The sequence below is a fragment of the Sylvia atricapilla genome, chromosome W (genome assembly GCF_009819655.1).
Source record: "Sylvia atricapilla isolate bSylAtr1 chromosome W, bSylAtr1.pri, whole genome shotgun sequence".
In the NCBI taxonomy this organism is placed as follows: domain Eukaryota; kingdom Metazoa; phylum Chordata; class Aves; order Passeriformes; family Sylviidae; genus Sylvia; species Sylvia atricapilla.
In genome coordinates, this window is record NC_089173.1 from 13,513,821 (window position 1) to 13,534,523 (window position 20,703).

Sequence of the window (20,703 nt, forward strand, 5' to 3'; positions counted from 1 at the left end):
CCAGATTTTGTGCTAGTATCCCTAAAGCAATCCCTTGCTTCTCATGAGAAAACAAAAAGAATGGCCTACTCACATCTGGAAGTCCCAAGGCTGGTGCTGACATGAGGGCCTTCTTTAGCTGGTCAAAAGCTTGAGCTGCTTCTTTTGTCCATTGAAGGTCTCTGCTTCCTTCCGTGATCAAGGCATACAGAGGTTTAACAAGTAATCCATAATTATAAATCCACAATCTGCACCATCCTGTCATACCTAGAAAGGTTCTCAGTTCCTTCACTGTCTGAGGCTTTGGGGTCTGGCATATTGCCTCTTTGCGATCTTGCCCTAGGGTTCTTTGTCCAGCACTCACTTCATAGCCCAGGTAAATTACTGTTTGCTTCACTATTTGGGCTTTCTTTTGAGATACTCGATACCCCTGCAGGCCCAAAAAGTTTAGGAGGCTTACCGTCCAGTCCACGCATGTTTCCTGGGTCTGGGTGGCTATTAGGAGGTCATCCACATACTGGAGGAACTGTCCTTCTCCTGGTGGAGGTATCCAAGACTCTAAGTCCTTTGGAAGCTGCTCCCCAAATATAGTGGGTGAATTCTTGTACCCCTGGGGAAGCACACACCATGTGAGCTGGTTCTTCCGTCCCATTTTGGGGTTCTCCCACTCAAATGCAGAGATTTTCTGGCTGGCTTCATGGAGAGGGAGGCAAAAGAAAGCATCCTTCAAATCTAAAACAGTAAACCAGTTTAGTTCAGGATTTAAATGATTTAACAAGGTATAAGGATTAGCAACTACTGGATACAAATCTTCAGTTATCTTGTTAACAGCCCTTAAGTCCTGTACTAGCCTGTATGAGTCGTGGGGCTTCTTCACTGGCAGGAGAGGAGTGTTAAAATCAGAAAGTTCTCAATAATTGGACTAATCCCTTCTCTATCTTCTTTCTTTTGGGGGTTATTGTTTAACTCTTACTGGCTGTTCTCCTTCTTTAAGTTTGATTTGTACTGGTAGTGCATTCTTTGCCCTGCCTGGTATGTCAGAAGCCCACACTCCAGGAAACACTTGATACTTTTTTTTTTTTTTTTTTTTTTTTTTTACTTTACCTCCAAAATAATTTCCCCATTCTTAAATTTTTATTTTTTTTACCTCCACCTGCTCTAGCAGTTTTGTGCCCAAAAGTGCAGATGGAGCTTTAGGCATATATAAAAATTGAAGAATTTTTTATTATTTCCCAATTTATTCTCCAGTGGTTCATAAAAGTAACCTCTTTCAGATTGGCCAGTCGCTCCTTTTACCATAACATAGTCATTGGTTACAGGTATTAGGGCCTTATTTAGCACTGAAAATGTTGCCCTGCTGTCTATTAAGAATTAAACTCTTCAGGCCTCATCCAGTAAACCTTCTAGATTCCGGCTGTCTGGACCCTGGATCTTCTGGAGTTTCCACCTGATGTCTCTTGTAGACTGTCCTAAAAATAAATTTATTAATTGCTGTGTCCCTTCATTAGATCCAGGATCCAGGGTGGTGTGTCGGCGCATCGCATCTTGCAGGTCATCTAGAAATCCACAAGGTGTTTGGGAGGGGCCTTGTTTGACAGCATATAGTGCTGACCAAATTATGGTTTTGAAGATTGCTCTTTTTAGCCCTTCTACTATCAATTTTTGGTATGTTTTTAATTGTCCCAACCCCTCATCATTATTAGGATCCCAGCCTGGGTCTTTAGCCACTTTCAAAACTAATTGCTTTTCAGTTTCTGTTAAGGCATCAAGCAGCAATTGGAGGTCTGCCCAATCAGGTAAATGCTGCTTAATAATAAACTTCATTTTCTTAGCAACCCCTATTGGATCACTTCGATAACCCTTAGCACTCTTTTCCCAGATCTCTAAATCAATTGAGGAAAAGGGAACTTTAATCAGTTTTGTTTCTCCATCAGAGGTCATTGCTTATCTGCTTGTATGTATGCTTGTATGACCCCTGTGGTTTGTTTTCGGGTCCTGGATGCTATAGGCCCTTGTGGGGGAAGTTTGGGGGCTGACAGGGGAAGTTCAGGTTCATCCCACTCACTGTCACTGCTAGGCAGTGGTGGGTATGGTTCAGGAGTGGGTGGAGAAACCCCTGCCTTAGTTGCTGTCCTTCCAAGGGAAGATGGAGTTACGGATGAAGCAGGGGAGGCTGGGCTTAATGGTGGTTCTGAATCTGCATTTCCCCCCACCCTCCCCCTTTCCTGTCTCTTTGGAGGTGGTTTAAGTATGTCTTCTGTCTCCTGTTCCAAAGCCTCTACTTGGTATACCTTGTCGGGATGTGTGCACCTCTGATTTATCCAGCAGGTGCTGCAGCAACGTTTGGGCTTCCCTTTAGTAGCTTTATTGTCCTTTTCAAGGGCCAGTACTAAAGGATCAGATAGAGGCTTCATTCCACAATGCCTTTGCTACTCAGGGTGATCTCGAAGGCTGAAAAACATATCTGCATATGTCACTTCTGACCACCTTTGTTCCCGCTGGAAAAAAAAGCATTAACTGTAGTAGTGTCTCATAGTCCAGTGTACCATTTGCTGGCCACTTCACTCCCTCATCAAGTTTATAGAGTGGCCACCACTGTGTACATAACTTAACCAGCTCCCTCCTGGTTTCTGTACCATCACAACCCACCAGCTCTTTCCAGTGTGTTAAAATGCACCCCAAAGGGCTTCCTCTGGGAATCTCTTTGCTTTCATTTGCCCCCATATTCAGGATCCTATTTTTCCCAATGCCTTTTGACACACAAAAAGGAAAAAAAAAATTCCTCTTTAAAAAAAACACTACACAATATGCCAGGCACTTGACCCAAATTGCTTGTTATTAATCACTTATTAAACTGGGTCTTCTGTTATGCCTTGCCTTGGGTATATTACTACTAAAATAATTAAAATTAACAAATGTGAACTTTGCAGAGTATCAACCGAGTTCTCGCAGGAATCCAACGATTCTACTAAAATCCCTCGGCCACCTCGGCTGGCACTGGGCTTTCCGTTCTCTGCACACAATCAAAAGCTGCTAGACCGGGTTTCCCTTTCCTGCAGGGACTTGGCTTCAAAGACCAACAGTTTTAGGCTCACAAAAGAAACAGCCAGGGTCCCTTGCGACCCTAAACACATTCAACCAAAAATATTTAACAAGGTCTCGCCAAAATTCCCACAGATTTCAGCCGGGACGTAGCACAGACCCTTCCACAGGAAAGCGGGGAAGCGGGGGAGACCTTGATCTTACACTGCTTTTCTGCTCCTCTGTGGTTGAGGACTAAGCCACCAGCACTTTAAGATATTATCACACACTCTGGCCACTGCAAACCTCACAAATAGATAAGAATATTTCTCTTTAACTAAAACATCCACTCGCCAAAAACCTCTCGGCGTTTTACAAGGAGCTAAGGGACGTGGCTTGAGGTTGCAGAAGCCTAGATTCCTCTCCAGTTACCAGGGAAACAAATCACCCCCAATCACCACGGCTGTGTCGGGCATAGACTTTGAATAGGAAAACCCCTTACCCTTGCTTGGTTTTTTTGTTGTTGTTGTTGTGGGTTTTTTTGTTGTTTTTTCTTTTCTTTTTCTTTTAAACAATTTGTTCACCCACATATGTTTTTCTACTGAACAACACACTGATCCAAATTACACCATCAGTTATACAGTCAAAACTTACACACAGTCCATGACTCGCTTCAATCACGACATAAGCACTCAAATCCCTCCGCTTTCTCAAATGTATTCTTCTGCGGATCGGCGGGAGTTTTAAAATCTCTTATAATTATAAACTTGCAAAACTTCCAAAAACACTCACAAAGGTTAGTAACATGCAGCAAAATCACACAAACCAAAACGCATACCACACAAGCTTTCACAAACCACAACACATACGGTACACAAATGATTCTTTTCCTCACCAAAGCGCACACAATCACAAAACCACAGGACCACCACACACACACCTTCGGCGCGGGACCACGACCCAAGACAGCACCTTCCGTGCCCCAAAACTCGGGCCGGCCTTTCAGAGTATGGATCACCAAGGCGCACCTTTAAACTACAAGCCGAGATCGGAGCCACCACTGCTCCCCAAACCAACAAAACCTGCAGCCCTGGGGCCGCTGCTGCCCTCCCCTCTACGGGAGGGAGCTTTAAATTACCAAAATCGGAGCCACCACTGCTCCCCAAACAACAAAACCTACGGCCCTGGGGCCGCTGCTGCCCTCCCCTCTACGGGAGGGAGCTACAAGTTACCAGCTCTACCTGGAACACAACCAACCATTTACAAGACTCCGCGGAGTTTCCAAAACCCAGTCAGGCTTCTGCTTTGCATAAGACGTCTCTTATGACTTATAAGCCGCCTCTATTCCAAGGTACCTGTTCCCAATATTTTAAACATACCTTTTGTCCGTAGTTCCAGCAGGCTCTGGTCTTTCCCCGGGGGTGTCAGCGGGGCCGCGGGAGCCCTCTTCCCAGGAAATTCTGGGCGGGCGCCCTGAGGGGTCCCAGACCCCGATGGCCCCCTCGGCCAGAGAGAGCAGTGTCCTGCCGCGGTCGCCAAAATGATTTGTTAAAAAAATATGGATATTGATCTAATACCAATATCCAACTATGACGGACAAAGACTCTCTAACAGTTTGAAGTTAGAAAGTGTATGTTTATTACGACGCCGGGCAGCGTGCGGGATAGCTCCCAAATACACACGCGCAATTTACAGATGATCACAGGGTCTTTTTATGTACAAAAGTGTTGAATACCCAAAACACAAATGCATATTCATGACTCTGGTCCATCCCATTCCCCGCTTCGTATGGTAATTAGCCAAAAAGCAATTAAGCATGCGTAGTTTGTTCTTTGAAATGGGTCGGTGGTCCTTTTTAGGGGGTGGGGTCTCAAAATGATGAAGTAAGATGCGTCTTCCTCGCTTTGCCTTTTTAACCTTTTAGTGTTGGTGACACCTGGATCCTGTTTTCTCAAGACTATCTGATTTATGATCACATTGTGTTCTTGGAGTCTATTGATTAAGTTGACAGGTCTCCTGATTTATCGGTTCCTTAAATCCGGCTTATGTTAAAAAAAGGGAGTTTACCTCAGCAATGTCTAGTTAGTAAAAGGGGAGTCTACGTGCTAAAGTCTTTTATTCTTCAAAATGTAAAGGGAAGTCTACGTCAGCAAGTCCACGTCTACTTTAACTAAAGTCCTTAATTCTTTAAAATTAATATCTCAATGGGATCAGGAGAGAGTAAGGGAATCCCTAAAGCAAGCCCTCTGGGCTGTATTCTAACTCACTGGAAGAAGATTGCAAGTTCGGGAGGTGCAGAATCTAAACGCACCCTTGTAAAGTACTGCACACAGTGGTGGCCTTTGTATCGGCTAGAAAATGGAGCTAAATGGCCATCGTCTGGGACTTTAGAATATAATGCTTTATTGGAGCTTATGCTTTTCCTCAGATGTGAAGGGAAGTGGTCTGAAGTTTCGTATGCAGAAATGTTTTTCTCCCTCCGAAATCATCCTGAATGGCAGAGGGACTGTGGGATCAGAGCCCCCTCTGATCCCCTGGTATTAGCCCTTGAAAAGGAAAATAAAGCTAATAGAAAGCAGCCTAAACGATGCTGTAGTACCTGCTCAATAAACCAGCGTTGCACAAATCGTGACAAAGTTTATCAAGCAGAGGCACAAACGCAGGAGTTACTAGCTTTATCTGGGCCACCCCCTGAGGAGCAAAGAGGACAAAAGGGAGCTGATTCAGCTCCCTTGAAAGGGAGACAAGCTGGGCTGTCTGCTCCTCCATGCACCTCTGACTCACAAACATTATTATATCCCCCATTGCCTGACAGTGATAGTAATGATGAAAAACCTTCCACTATCACAAGCGGTCCCATAGCATCTCGGACCAGAAAACAAACAAGGGAAACTATACAAGCCCCTTTAAGGGCAGCAGTGGGACCCGAGAAAGAAACAGTGTTAGTTAAAGTCCCTTTCTCTACAATTGACTTAGAAGGCTGGGAAAAAGTTGCCAAGAATTATAGGACTGACCCAATAGGAACAGCTAAAAGGTTAAGATATATGATTAAGCAGCATAACCCGGACAGGTCTGACCTCCAGTTATTATTGGATGCACTAACAGAGACAGAAAAACAGTTAGTTTTGAAAACAGCAGGGGATTTAGCAGAAAACTTTTGTAAGACAACACAAGAGGATGTTAAGGATGTTTTTCCTCTCCAGGATCCAGGTTGGAATCCAAACAATGAAGGGCAATTAGTAAAAATAAGAAATTATCAAGAATGGGTAGCAAAGGGGATGGAACAAGCCATCCCCAAAACTATAAATTGGTCAGCCTTGTATGCAATTACGCAGACTCCCTCCGAAACTCCTTCTGAGTTTCTAGATCGCCTGAGAAATGTGATGCGCCGCCATACACCATTAGATCCTGAATCTGAGATAGGGATACAGCAGCTGGTAAATTTATTTTTAGGGCAATCTACAGGAGATATTAGGAGGAAACTTCAAAAACTCCGGGGACCAGAGGGAAGGAATTTAGAGGCCTTGTTAGATGAAGCATGGAGGGTTTTCAGCAATCGAGAAGAACATAAGCAAGGAATGAGAAAATTAATGGCAGTAGTAAAGGAGGAAGTGAAAGGGCAGCGGGGACAAGGACCACCTAGGCAAGGACCACCCCGACTGAGCAGAGACCAGTGCGCAAACTGCAAAAAAATTGGACACTGGAAGAATGAATGTCCTGAACTAAGAAGAAATGTGAAGGGGAACCAGGGGAAGGAGGTGGTGGTCGCCCACACAAAAGATGACTGAAGGGGACCAGGGGACCTTACCCCAGGAGATCCACTGGTTATAAAAATGAAACTGGGGAAGGAGGGGAAAGAGGTGGAACTTATGGTGGACACGGGGGCAACATTTTCAGTTTTAAATAAAGCCTTGGTGCCAGTGGGGAATGATTATGTTAGGGTGCAGGGAGCAACTGGCCAATCTGAAATAGCATATTTTTGCAAGCCACTCAAATACAAATACGGAAAACAGTGGGGTATTCATAAATTTCTATACATGCCCAACTCCCCGGATTCACTCCTAGGGAGAGATCTATTGGAGAAATTAGAGGCAACCATTTCGTTTAAAAATGGGGAAGTTACTCTGGAGGTAAATGATCAAAAATATATAGAAGTATTGAGTTTAATACTAACAGCTACTGAGGCTAAAAAAGAAATTAGCGAGAAGATACTAAACCAAGTGTTTCCAGGGGTATGGTCCTCCATTGTACCAGGAAGGGTGAGAAATGCATTCCCAATACAAATTAAGCTCAAGGAAGGAAAAGAATCAGTCAGAATCAAGCAGTACCCCCTAAGAAAGGAAGACAGAGAAGGAATTAGCCCGATAATTGAAAATTTCTTACATCTAGGGTTGTTGAAGGAGTGTCAATCTGACTTTAATACTCCTATCCTGCCTGTCCGCAAACCTGATGGGTCATACAGGGTTGTACAAGATTTACAGGCTTTTAACAAGATAACTGAGGATCTTTACCCTGTGGTGGCTAACCCATACACCTTGTTAACATGTCTAACACCAGAGCTAATTTGGTTTACCGTTTTAGATTTGAAGGATGCCTTCTTTTGCCTCCCTCTCCATGAAGCCAGCCAGAAAATTTTTGCATTTGAGTGGGAGAGTCCTAAAAGTGGACGCAAAACTCAGCTCACATAGACAGTTTTGCTCAGGGATTCAAAAACAGCCCCACCCTGTTTGGAGAACAACTTGCAAAAGACCTGGAATCCTGGGAAACTCCACCAGGAGAAGGGAAATTGTTGCAGTACGTGGACAACATCCTAATAGCCACCCCCACAGAAGAAGGATGTGTGGCCTGGACGGTAAGCCTCTTAAACTTTTTGGGGCTTCAGGGGTACAGAGTAACAAAGAAAAAGGCTCAAGTGGTAAAACAAAAAGTGATCTACCTGGGCTATGAAATCAGTGCTGGACAACAGACTTTGGGAAGAGAGCGCATAGAGTCAATATGCCAAACCCCGAGACCCCAGACAATAAAAGAACTGAGAACCTTCCTGGGCATGACAGGATGGTGCAGACTGTGGATTTACAACTATGGATTACTTGTGAAACCTCTGTATTCACTCATTGCAAATGGGAGTAGAGACCTCCACTGGACAAAAGAAACCACACAGGCCTTTGGTCAGCTGAAAAAGGCCCTCATGTCAGCTCCTGCATTAGGACTGCCAGATGTGAATAAACCATTCTTTCTTTTCTCTCATGAGAAACAGGGATTTGCCCTGGAAATACTGGCACAAGACCTGGGCCCATACAGAAGGGCAGTTGCTTATCTCTCCAAGCAGCTGGATGCAGCAGCTAAAGGATGGCCGGATTGCCTCAGGGCAGTGGCTGCACTTGTGCTGAACATTCAGGAAGCCCGTAAGTTCACCCTGGGCCAGAAAATGACTGTGCTAGTGTCTCACACAGTATCCTCAGTACTGGAAACAAAGAGAGGTCACTGGATTTCCCCACAATGGTTCCTGAAATACCAAGCTATCATAGTAAAACAAGACGATGTAAAAATAGTGGTAACTAACATTGTCAACCCAGCTTCTTTCCTTAGCGGGAGCCAAGGAGAGCCAATTAATCATAATTGCCTAGAGACCATTGAAGCCACTTCCTCCAGTCACTCAGACCTGAAGAACACCCCTTTGGATGATGCAGAAACCTGGTTCACCGATGGGAGCAACTACATCATGAATGGAAAACGACATGCTGGGTATGCAGTTACCACATCCAGAGACTTGATCAAATCAGGATCATTACCAGCAGGTACCTCTGCACAGAAGGCAGAAATAATTGCCCTAACCCGTGCATTAGAGCTATCAAAAGAAAAGAAGATAAACATTTACACAGATTCAAGATATGCATTTGAAGTAGTACATGCTCATAGAGCCATCTGGAAAAAAAGAGGACTGTTAAATTCACAAGAGAAGAACATTAAACATGCACAAAAAATAATACGGCTGCTGGAAGCAGTTCAACTGCCTGAAAAAGTGACAATCATGCACATTAAGGCACATCAGAAAGTGAGCTCAGAATTGGAAGGGAGAAACGAGCTGGCAGACAAAGAGGCAAAAGAAGCAGCAAAAGGTGAGGTGACAGTTGAAGGAGCCCTGATTCCCGATAGCCAAATCTCCCTAGAAAGTAAACCTGTGTACAATAAAAAAGACAGAATGCTAATTGAGGATCAAGAGGGAACATATAACCAGGAGGGATGGGCAGTTACAGCAGAAGGAAAACTGATTATCCCCCCTCATTTACTATGGCCATTAGTAAGGGAAGAGCATCAGAAAACACACTGGGGAATTGACGCTTTATATAATTACTTGATTAAAAAGATCACTGCCAGTAACTTATATGCCACTATCACTCAAGTGGCCCGGCAGTGTGACCTTTGCCTCCAGACTAACTCTAAAAATACCCCTAAACCAAACCTTGGTCAAATTGGAAAAGGTCATGGACCTGGTCAGCAGTGGCAAATTGATTTTTCAGAATTACCATGAAAAGGGGGGGTATCGATATTTATTGATATTAACAGATACCTTTTCAGGGTGGCCAGAAGCTTTCCCCATCAGGACTGCCAAAGCCCGGGAAGTAACCAAGGTGCTGCTGCAAAAAATAATACCACGCTTTGGAGTTCCAGCCACAATATCTTCAGATAAGGGACCACATTTCATCTCAAAAATAGTTCAACAGATCAGTCAGCATCTGGGCATAGACTAGGAACTTCACACACCATACCGTCCCCAGTCAAGTGGCCAAGTTGAGAAAATGAACCATCTGATCAAGCAACAAATTGTGAAACTAAGGCAAGAGGCTAATTTGCCTTGGCCCCAGTCCCTCCCGTTAGCATTGCTGCGGATTCCAACTAAGCCCAGAAGTAAAGAAAAGCTGAGCCCTTTTGAAAAGCTTTATAGGAGACCATATGATGTACAGAAAGGGATATCCACCCAAATTGGAGAAAAAAGGCTGACTGCTTATATGATAGCCTTAAGTAAACAACTCAGAAAAATTAAGAAACATGTGCCTAGAACTTGGAGCAGAAGGCTAAATGGGCCAGTGCATGACATACAGCCTGGGGATTATGTGTATGTCAAGTCTCTTACAAAAAAGACCTTGGAGCCACAGTAGGAATGACCATTCCAAGTGCTTCTCACACTTTCACTGCAATTAAGATCCAAAAACAAAACGCCTAGATTCACCACTCCCGAGTAAAGAAAGCTCATAAAACCTCTTGAAAAGTAACACCAGGAGATAAAAGACTAAAACTAAAATTTACTCAAACCAAATAAGTGCACTGTGAGTGAGAATGTTTTGTAACCTAAGCTGCAAGAGCTTAATTGAGAAAATTTTCTTCTTTATAATCATAATTACAATCCAAAAACTGTAAAATACCTCTAGCCAGAACGATGCTGAGTGGCCCTGGTCCCAAGCTTTTACCTGGTACACTAGATCCATGGGAGAATATTCTGATATAAAAGATCTAAACCTATCAACTGTGGTTATGCATGAAAACCAAGTATATAAAAAACAAGAGTGGCAGAAAAAACAAAAGTTGTAGTCACTCCAAGGGACTGTTGAAGAAGGAATCAAAGTTGGATGTCGGCTGATTAATGGAACCACTCATAAGAAAGCAATCCAAATTAGTGCTTCATCCACTCCCACAGACAAACGCAAGGAGGTTTGTAGTCGTTCAAGTGAATTGGACTATTGGTATAATTTCACCCTAGTACAGACTGTTGAAGTGGTCTGCCTTTGGGCCCACGATAAAATTGGGGTCTCCTTCAAATTTAGAATAAATGCCACAACTAAACCCATTACAGCCGACACTAGCACTCCAGCCCAAACCCAAATCACGTCACCCAGGTTTAGACCCAAAATTTATGAAATAGGCCCATATGTGATAAGGAACATGGGTCAGCAACAATTGTTGTCTAATCCAGAATGGTCTCTCAAGCGTGTTGAACTATTGATGCAAACTAACATCTCTGAAGTCCAGCCAGCCTGCTCTTCCTTCCTAAAAACATCCTTTGAGGGCTGGACAACATGGTTGCAAAAACAAGCATACACCAGGAGTAGAATGCGGAGAGATCTGACCGAAATGTTAAGAACAAGACTAAGAGTTCTAAATAGAATTGATTCAGTATATTAATGAACAAATTGGCCACTGCAACAAGTGATCTATCTAAATTAAAACAACCTTTACAATCATCTTTGTTGGCATTGAGAACTAATCAGTGGCAAGTTTCAAAAGTGTTGCCAAGTTAGAAAAAAGCAGAGAACCAAGACCATAGATTAATCATAGATGCACTTGGTACGGCTCAGAATAATGTGTCCTTAGCTTTTAGCTGTATACAGGCACAGTTGTGGTTGCAGTCAACAGCTGCCTGAGTTATAAGAGAAGGAAGCGAAAGAACCTTTCCAATTGAGGTTCAAAAAGCTGTCTGGGACAATGCTACTGATTTTGAAAAGAAATTTCAGTCCTGGTAGACCCTGATAAACTTCACCTGTGATCCAACCATTAACACAGCTACTGCTTTTGTGCTCACCATCCGTAATGCAACAGTTTATGTATTCACCCCATTATAGCATTGGGACTGAATCATGAGAGATTAGTGCTCTACCCTTCAGAACACAGAACATGAGCACGGAGAGTGGGTGAAAAATGGCAAACTGTGAATCTGGAGTCTTGCATTTCCCGGGAACAACAAAGGTTCATTTGTGAGAGTAACACAATCGATGCTCGAGATATGTGTCTTGATACTGAACAGGGTGTTTGTCATTTTGAAGTTAATTCAAATGCCAGTCAAAGGACTGTACTTGTATATATTGGTCAAGGTTGTGTATGTTTAAGGACTGCCTGTGCTTTTATAAAAATAGACAAGTATAATGTAACTTTGTTTAACAAAAATCATTCTAACCACTGTATTTGTAACTTCGTTAAGATTTTAGAGTGTAACTTCCTGTATTTAGCACCAGTTGTTTCCCACCAGCTAGTCAAGTCTGACAATACAATATATCATAACTTATCACCCACACCTATTGGGATGAATCTCACTTTAATAAAACAATTAATTGATCATCAGGACCTTGCCAAAATTCTGAAAGGTATTCAAAAAACTGGAGAGCAAACTTTAATTACTGTCCATCATGACACAAGAGAAATAAACAAGGTTCTGTAAAGTGTGAAACAAGATGCAGGTTACAATAAGTAGGACTCACTCTTTGAATGGTCACCCACTGCAACTGGAATCCTAAATACAATGAGTCACCCCATTATTGTCTTATTAATATTGGTTGGTATAAGTTTTGTCCTGTCTTTTGTAATGCTTATTTGGAACTAAAAACTGTTACAACGAGTAGTAATATTAACCTCTTTATCCCAAGTACATGGCAAAGCACTAAGAGACACATATCATAAAGACTGGAATTCATATTGAATAAAAGAATTTACTGCCTTATTGAAAAGGGGGGACTGAAATATGGGGTTAGAAATTAGAGGATATTAATCATAAAAAAATTAGAAGAATACTAATTAAAGGATAGGCATTCAGATGGTGTGTATTGCTGCTCTATGAGACAGGGCTGCGTACAGGAACATCAGAGGAGGAATGCAGGGGTGCCTGATAAGGGGCAGAACAAAAGACAAGAATGCAGGATTACCAAAGACACTGAGACAGTGAGGCGCCTCGAGCCCCCAGGACCAGATAAGCCTGGCTTCAGAGCTTGAACTATGACCAGAGGATTAGTGGGCATGTGCAAGACAGCAAGGTCAGAAGTTCATCTCCGAGGAAGACTATCCTTCTTCATCTCTGAGACCCCCAGGACGACCACCAGAGACACCTGCACAGGCGCAAAGGACTGATAAGACAGTTAACATACGAAGCGGAGAGAGGAGGAGCCAAGGAATGAATATGCATAGGTGTATTGCAAAATTTGATGCATATGTAACATTCTAGAGGTTAAAAGAGAATGGAAGTGAGTGAGGGGTGCAGATGCCTTTGGGAGCTATCCCGCATCGTGCCCAGCGCTGAATAAATTACATACCTACTCTAAAACTCACTTTGTCTCTGAGTTTTAGAGTCTTTCCGCATGTCAGCTATGCCTATGCTGTTCAGCCTACAGACCTGTGGTACCAAGTCATGTGTTGCCATCCCATCTCATCAAATCAAACAACTTAAAAAAGCAGTAATACACAGTATTATTTGCTCTCCATACCTTAAGCAACTGCTCAAAAGTACCCTACAAATAATATGTCTAACTCTAAAGCGCATTTTACATCAACAGAAAGGGGGAGAAACTCAGGCCACACCTCAAAGGAGGTTGAATAAAGCCTTGTATGTTTATAATTTTTTGAACAGTTCTACAGAAGACCCTGATCCTCCCATTTACAGACATTTCTTAAACAACAAAAAGGCAAAACTGAAAGAACACCCCCCAGTTTTGATTAAAAATTTAGAATCAGAAAAGATAGAAGGACCATATGGGGAAAAGGGTATGCACGTGTTTTCACAGGTGAAAACTCAAGTGGATTCCAGCAAAAAACATGAAGCCGTACCACGCATCAAAGACCATTGACACCTCCACACCGGCCAGTGACCCCATGAGTGGAAGCCAAGAAGGAAGCACCCAGACCTGAACTGTGCAAATTCATCAGAAGATGGCCCACCAGAAACAGCTCAAGAAAAGATTGGACTTTTATTATTTACACAAATGCATGTTTTTTTTACCCTTTTGTTTTAGTTTTTGTAGTGAAGCTTATCCTTTTGATCAACCAAAGACGAATGTCTGAGTTGCTTTAGCCAGGTCTGCAGGCTCTGACACTATCTGTTTATCCAACACGAGCCCTGACAAACCCTTTTCAACCTGTTTAGTTAAAGTACCTTTCCCAGAAGGCTTTGTTAATGTTACTTTTGAAAAATATTGGCTGTATTAACTTATCTAATCATTCTGTTTCTATTCATAAACAACTACAAAACTTAAAAAATTTGGCTAACAAAATTACAACAGATGACCCATCCTAGCTAGACAATTTGTTTGACGGTTTGAGCTTTGCACCTTGGCTAAAGGAACTCTGTAAAATAGGTAAATATTATTTTAATAGTAATAATTGTAGTTTTAGTAGTCATACCCTGTATACTTAAGTGTGTGCAAAAAATAACTAATAGGACAATTTCTATATCTTAATTGTCAATCAGAAAGGGGGAGATGTCGGGGAAAATGAATCAGGGAAACCTTATAAATATGATTGCTTAGCAAAGATTCTGAAAATATGAAACCTATAATCGAAATAGAAATGAAAGCTTACTTTGAGTTGTAGGATACTGAGTCTTAGTTACTATATAACCTGAAAACAATGGTCTAGCTAGCTGAAGGAGAATCTCTTTTGATTGAACAATACCTTTCTGCTGGCTAAGGGATCCAAAGGTCAATGTAGCAAAAAAGAAGTCTAAAGAGTAGTTTTTAGAGTTTAAAATATAACACAGTATGGTAATATAGTAGTTCTTATAGGCTGTATGTAAATTCTATAGGATTTTGTGTCTTGTATTGGTTGGTCACTGTAAATTAGAATATTCATCACAAAAGGAGATATAATGTATTGTAACAAAAACCTAGCTCTCTTTACTCTCTTACCTCTTAACTCTTACCTCTCCTCTTAACTCTTACCCTTCCTCTTCCCCCTACTCTTGCTCTCTCCTGCTGTCTTCCCCCTGCCACTTTGCTCTCTCGCTCCCTTCTCTCTTAGCTCTCACCCTGCTGTTCTTTCTCTCTCTCTCTTTGGAACTTCCCTTCAGCCAAGGCTGGTTGCTGAAGGCAAGGCCCTTTTACCCACGACCCTTGCAATAAAACCACATGTTCTAGAATATATAGGTTGGCAGAATTCCTTGTCCCAGACATTCACGAATTCACCTACACACCACCCCGTGACTCATGATTGTCGTCAAGAGAGCTCCATCAGCAGGGTTCCATAGTCTTGCGATTTCTCCAGGACTCGTCCATGTTGGTAGCATATCCCGGAAAACAGAGACAGTAGAGAGAGAGAAAGCGAGAGAGGGAAAAGAAAAAATAAAAAAAAGAAATAAAAGCAAACAAAATAAATCAATATTGTTTAGAACAGTTTTTCAAAACAAACAAATCACAAAAATAAAAAAATATTTAACAAAATACAATCAATATTAATTTAAAATAATTTTTCTTTAAAACCATTTTTCTTTCTCAATAATCAAGACAAATCACAGATAAAAAAAGTAAACAATATATGGTCAATATGAATTAATTAAAACTATTTTCTTCAGATAATCAAAACAAATCACAAAAATCAAAATTAATTTTCATTAATTATAACAATGACAGAGAATTCTTTCAAAACACACATCCAAAATTTATAATCTATTTATGATTCATAATTAGGGCTTCTCCTTGTGTCAATAATCTTGAGGATGTCCACAGGGGAGTGGACATTAGTTAAATTGTGTGCATTCATTATAGACTTCAATCGTGTTAACCGTTTCATCATTCTCCAATTCATAATGAATATTGCTGATAAAACAAAACCAATCAAAACTAAAATCAAAAGGACTACGATAGATGACATAATTTGTTCAGGACACTTGTGGCAGTAGGTGACCACCCAAAGAGAGTATCCCACCACCCGTGTTCAGCAACTTTCCTTACTCTTTCCATATCATGATGTATTTTTCTCACATTGTGATGAATAGTTACCAGGGTTTTTTGTTTGTTTTTCTTGATCTTTTCCAAAATTTCAATTAAATCCTGATGAAGCAACAATTGCTTTACCAAAGTAAGATTCATCCCAATAGGGGTAGGCAATAATTTGTGAATCACTGTATAATCAGATTGTAAAAGGTGATAAGAGGTAACTGGGGCTACGTAAGAAAAATCACATCCTGTAATTTTGGTAAAGTTACTAACACAATAATTCGAGTGATTTTTAGTATCCACCACTACATTTTCTACAACTACAGCATCACAAGCAGTTCTAAAGCATGCACACCCATTTCCTATATACACAAGCACTGTTTCAGAAGTCTGGTTAGGGTGAATTTCAAAGTGACAGATATTTTGTTCTGTGTCCAAACAAATATCTTGACCTATAATTGCATTACTTTCACAGATGAATCCTTGTTCTTGGACAATACAAGATTCCAAATTAACAGTTGGCCATTTCTCCCCAATTTGACGGGCCCATTCCCTATGCTTGCAAGGATAGAGAATAGCTCCATCGTGATTCAATCCTAATGCAATGATGGGAAATATTGAGTGCACTGAGGCATTACGTATGGTTAACACAAAGGCTGTGACTGTATTTGTACTGGGGTTGTAAGTAAAATTCACTAAGTTCCACCAGGATTGGAAATCTCTTTCAAAATCATTGGCATTGTCCCAAATTATTTTCCGAAGTTCAGTGGGAAAAATGCCTTCTTCTCCTTCTCTTATAATTGAGGCAGAAACTGACTGCATCCACAATTGTGCTTGGATACAGCTGAGAGCCAAAGAAACATTGTTTTGTGTAGCACCAAGTGTATCAATTATCAATTTGTGATCATTCACGCTTCTCTGTTCCAAATTTGGTAATATGTTTGATAGCAATCACTGATGTGTCCCTAAAGCCAACAGGGATGACTGCAGTGGTTGTTGTAATTTGGTCAAATCCCTAGTTGTGGCAGCCAATTTGTTCATTAATACCTCTGAATCGATACTGTTTAGAATTCCCAATCCTGTTCCCACAGCACCAGTTATATCTCTTAGCGTCCGTCTTTTAAAAGAGCTTCGCTTTCGCAACCAGGTTGTTCAACCTTCAAAGGAGGTTTGCAAAAAAGGTGAACAACCTGACTGAATTTCTGAGACATTATTTTGCATCAGCAATTAGACCTTATTAAGAGACCATGCCGGATTGAACAATATTTGTTGTTGATCTGTTCTCCTGATTATATATGGTCCAATTTCAGTAATTCTCGGGGTAAGAATAACTGGTGGTTGTGTTGGAGTGGAAGTGGTATGGACTGTGGCTATTGTATTTATCTTAAATTTGTAAATAAGGCCTTTAAAACCTAACGGATCTGTCACATTATTTAACCAATGGCATGTCACATAAGTTCATCTGGCTAAACAAAAACTATACCAACAAATGGCTGATTCATTCTTACAATCCTTTGTAATTGCAAGGTTGTTTGTTTTGGGGCTGGAAATATTACCAATGTACTCCTGACAACAACACCAAACAATGGGAGGTTTATTTGTGCATTCCCACTTTGTTGTAGGGCATTGTTCTGCTGCAGAGAAGTACATATAGTTTTTTCCACCAGGTTCTAAAAAATTTCCAGTAATTGTAATGGTGGAAGCTTTCTCATAAGAAGATCCTTCCACTTTTCTGCATGTTACCATAATCAGTTCACCAATTGTGCCATTTAGGGTTTTAATCCGTTCGTTCCTATCCCATCCCCACTCATGTGGACGGTATTTCTTAAAGTCATGGAACACTAAAGTTGCCAGGTTCGGATGACAATCTCTGGGATATGTTCCTAGAACACTAGAGTACTTGATGATAGCATCAGACCATGACTGCTCATCTATTTCCCAGCCATTTGGTTGTGCATGGGGTTGGGGTAGGAGGCAGAAAAGTATCACCAATTTTATCATGGTTCATGTGGTCTCCACGTCCCTCGGGGTTCTCCTGTGAAAGTAAACACAACAGAATCTGCCACCAGGAGGCAGAAAATTAGAATGATGGAAATTATCTAGAATGTGTTTGTTTGATGTTCTTTCGCTAGAGCATCAGAGGTTATCCATGTATGCTTATTCAAAGGGGTTTTTTGTACTAGTGGTACTTCCCCTACAGTAGGGAGGTCCACCAAAACAGGTTGTCCAGGGTTATGTGGTGGATTGTTGGAGTCACTCGGTCCCCATAATGAGGGAACTATATTAGGAGCTGTTGGGCAAAAAGCAGAAGCATCAGTAAACCAAGGATTTGCTGACTGTTCAGGGGAAAAGGGAGGGGTAATGACTGAGGTAGGTTTGTCTTGGATGTTATCCAAGTTTTCTATTTCTTGTATTGCCAGGTTCTTTACAGCTCCTTCAGTTATTGAAAAGATGTTACAATAATGTTCAATCTGAGCATACCACTTCCTTACTGAGGCCCTCTGGGCCACCCCGTCAGGTGAGGGAGTCCCAGTAGTGACTGACTTAACTTTGAAAGGACCTCTCAAGACAATTGGTTGTTGTCGTGCAATCTTCTCCACTTCTATGAGAGCTAGGCTAACCACAAACAAGCCTTTTTCCCAGGTAGTGTACCTCTTTTCAGCATCTCTGAAACCACGGGAATAAAAACCAACAGGCCACGTCAGACCCTCAGGACCCCGCTGCCATATGTGTACTGACAACCCTGAGGTGGCAAATCCCCATTTCACCTGGAAAGGATCTGTAGGATGAATAGGACCAAGGGCTTGGTGAGCAGTTGCTTCAAAAATCAGTAATTGCATTGTTTCTTCCTGAGAAGCGGTCCATTCCCATAGGCAGGCGGCTTTGTGGACACCTTCCAAAAGTTGGTCAGGGGTACTAACTATAGCTAAAGGGTCTCCCCTTTCCAAAGGATTAATTGCACACTGTGTCAGGGACCAGGTGTCACGTTTGTCTCCTGCTGTTAGGAAAACTCCATGTCCCCAGTATCCACTGGCCTCCTGTTCAGTTAGTTTAATTTGGTCTCCACCAGTGAGGGACACTCAGAAGACATATTCTGTCTCTGATTCTTGTGGGAGCTGGCTGTATTCTTTCTTTAACTTAGCCAACTCAATAGCACTATATGGTATTTGTTTAGTTGTAACATGTGGTTCAAAATCTTCATCATTAATGTAGTTGTATTCTGTTTTGACCAATGGTCTCAAATGAGGGCAGCAGTTTTCCCCACAATTATTTACTAATTTAAACTCCTTGTGGGGATATATTTCACTTATGCGAAGAGTTTCTTTTTTCTCTGTCTCTTTTAAAGAGTCAGTATTTTTTGAATTCTTGGAATGTTCATCTCTCAGAGCAGCCCGTAGCATATGATTTTCATTTCTTTCTTCATCTAATTGTTTTTGCAAAATTTCAACTAAATTTTGGAGACAATCTATAATTGTTTTTTCTTCATTACACCACTTAAAGCAGTTGTCAATAGCGGCCATAAGACACGCCCCTAAAACTGAACAAACTATGGCTTTGTCTCGGCCAAATCTAAATTTTGTTTCATGTTGTAAAGAGCATATTATATCAATCATGCTCTCCAGATTAAACCAATTATCCTGTGCCCACTGCTCCCCCCCATGGGAGGGCCTGACATTATGTTTTGCTAACAGAGGATAAAATGTTGTTTTATCTTTTGCACTAGAGTTTTCAGTCATTTTGTGAAGGGACCAAAACCACTACAGGGAGGTAAGACTTAGTTACACAAGCATACAGCTCTTGCTATCTCCCTTCGCTTCCCGGTGTGGGTAAAAAGACCAAGTCTGCCTGGGAGGCCCTGCTTAGTTACAGCTGTCTCTTCGCTACACCAGGCAGTCCAAAACACAACATACACAAAAAACAGTTTCCCCTTTTTGCACTAAGAGATCTTTTGTGAAATTCTGAAGACAGAGCCCTCAAATTGTGTGTGGGGATGCTTTTCACCTAGGTGTGCGCAGTTTGCAAGAAATTCAAGTCACCTCCCCTTGCTTTCTAGACACCGCTCACCCTTTTCGGAGTGTAGACCTAGGTGCGGCTGGAATGAAACATCCTTCCCGTTACAGACTACACACAACCCTGCAAGCCCCTCTGTCTCTCAGAATCCTGTCCATGATGCGAATTTAATGTCACGGTTCCCTATTGCAAGTGGGGCTCGTGATGGTTCGTTAACTGATCTCAGAGTGCAAAAAACAACACAGAGGGGATTTCAGTATTCATCAAAACAAATGCACTTTTATTAGTGCCAACATCAAATGCGATAGAAGGATTTGAAGTGTGTGGTAAATGTAAAGGATAAATTCGTGTATCAAAGATTTGGTCTATTAAAAAGCTACTCTAGGGCATCTCCGAGATTCCAAGACCTGTGGTGCAAGCTGTGAAATCACAACATTTGCAACAGAAATGACATAGCTGGACTGGAGATGGTCCATTCATCAGGGATGGGCCTCCACTTCACAGCTGCTCGATGTCTGATATCAATCTTGATGGGGAATCTGGAGCATGATCAAATCAGCACCCCAAAGACAAGATCCAGGAAGACTCCTGAATCGTCTTTTCATACTTACGGGAACCCCTTTCAAGACCTCGCTTAGAATTAAAGAAATACATGAATATTTGGACTTTCAATGGACTTAGCCTCAGGATAAATAAACTGTATAAAAACCCTACACCAAGACCCAGTGTGTGTGGCTGAGGTTTGATGGTACCGTTGTTACTGTCACTCTGCCCACCCAGCATTCGATCGATGTTGTCCAATTTTATTGTGGCTTTTTAATTTGGTTTTGGAAATTTCCTAAATAAATTCAGTTATTTTGAATTGGTTTCTTATCATTTATAACAAAGGGAAACAAAGGATAGCGAGAAAAGAGACAGAGAGGGTGGGTATAGCTACCAATGGAGAGACGAAATCCTTGTGGTCCAGCCAATAGATCCGTCTTCTTCCGTGGGGTGATCACAA

At 41.7% G+C, this 20,703-nt stretch overlaps 1 long non-coding RNA gene across 1 annotated transcript in view; it reads left to right on the forward strand.

The window, feature by feature from the left end:
- LOC136373473 (uncharacterized) overlaps positions 1-20,413 on the forward strand; it is a 166,354-nt gene extending 145,941 nt beyond the window's left edge. The window contains exon 2 of the long non-coding RNA XR_010745651.1: positions 20,077-20,413. This is a non-coding gene — a long non-coding RNA (uncharacterized lncRNA). The remainder of the gene's footprint in view (positions 1-20,076) is intronic.
- The last annotated feature ends 290 nt before the right edge of the window (positions 20,414-20,703 follow it).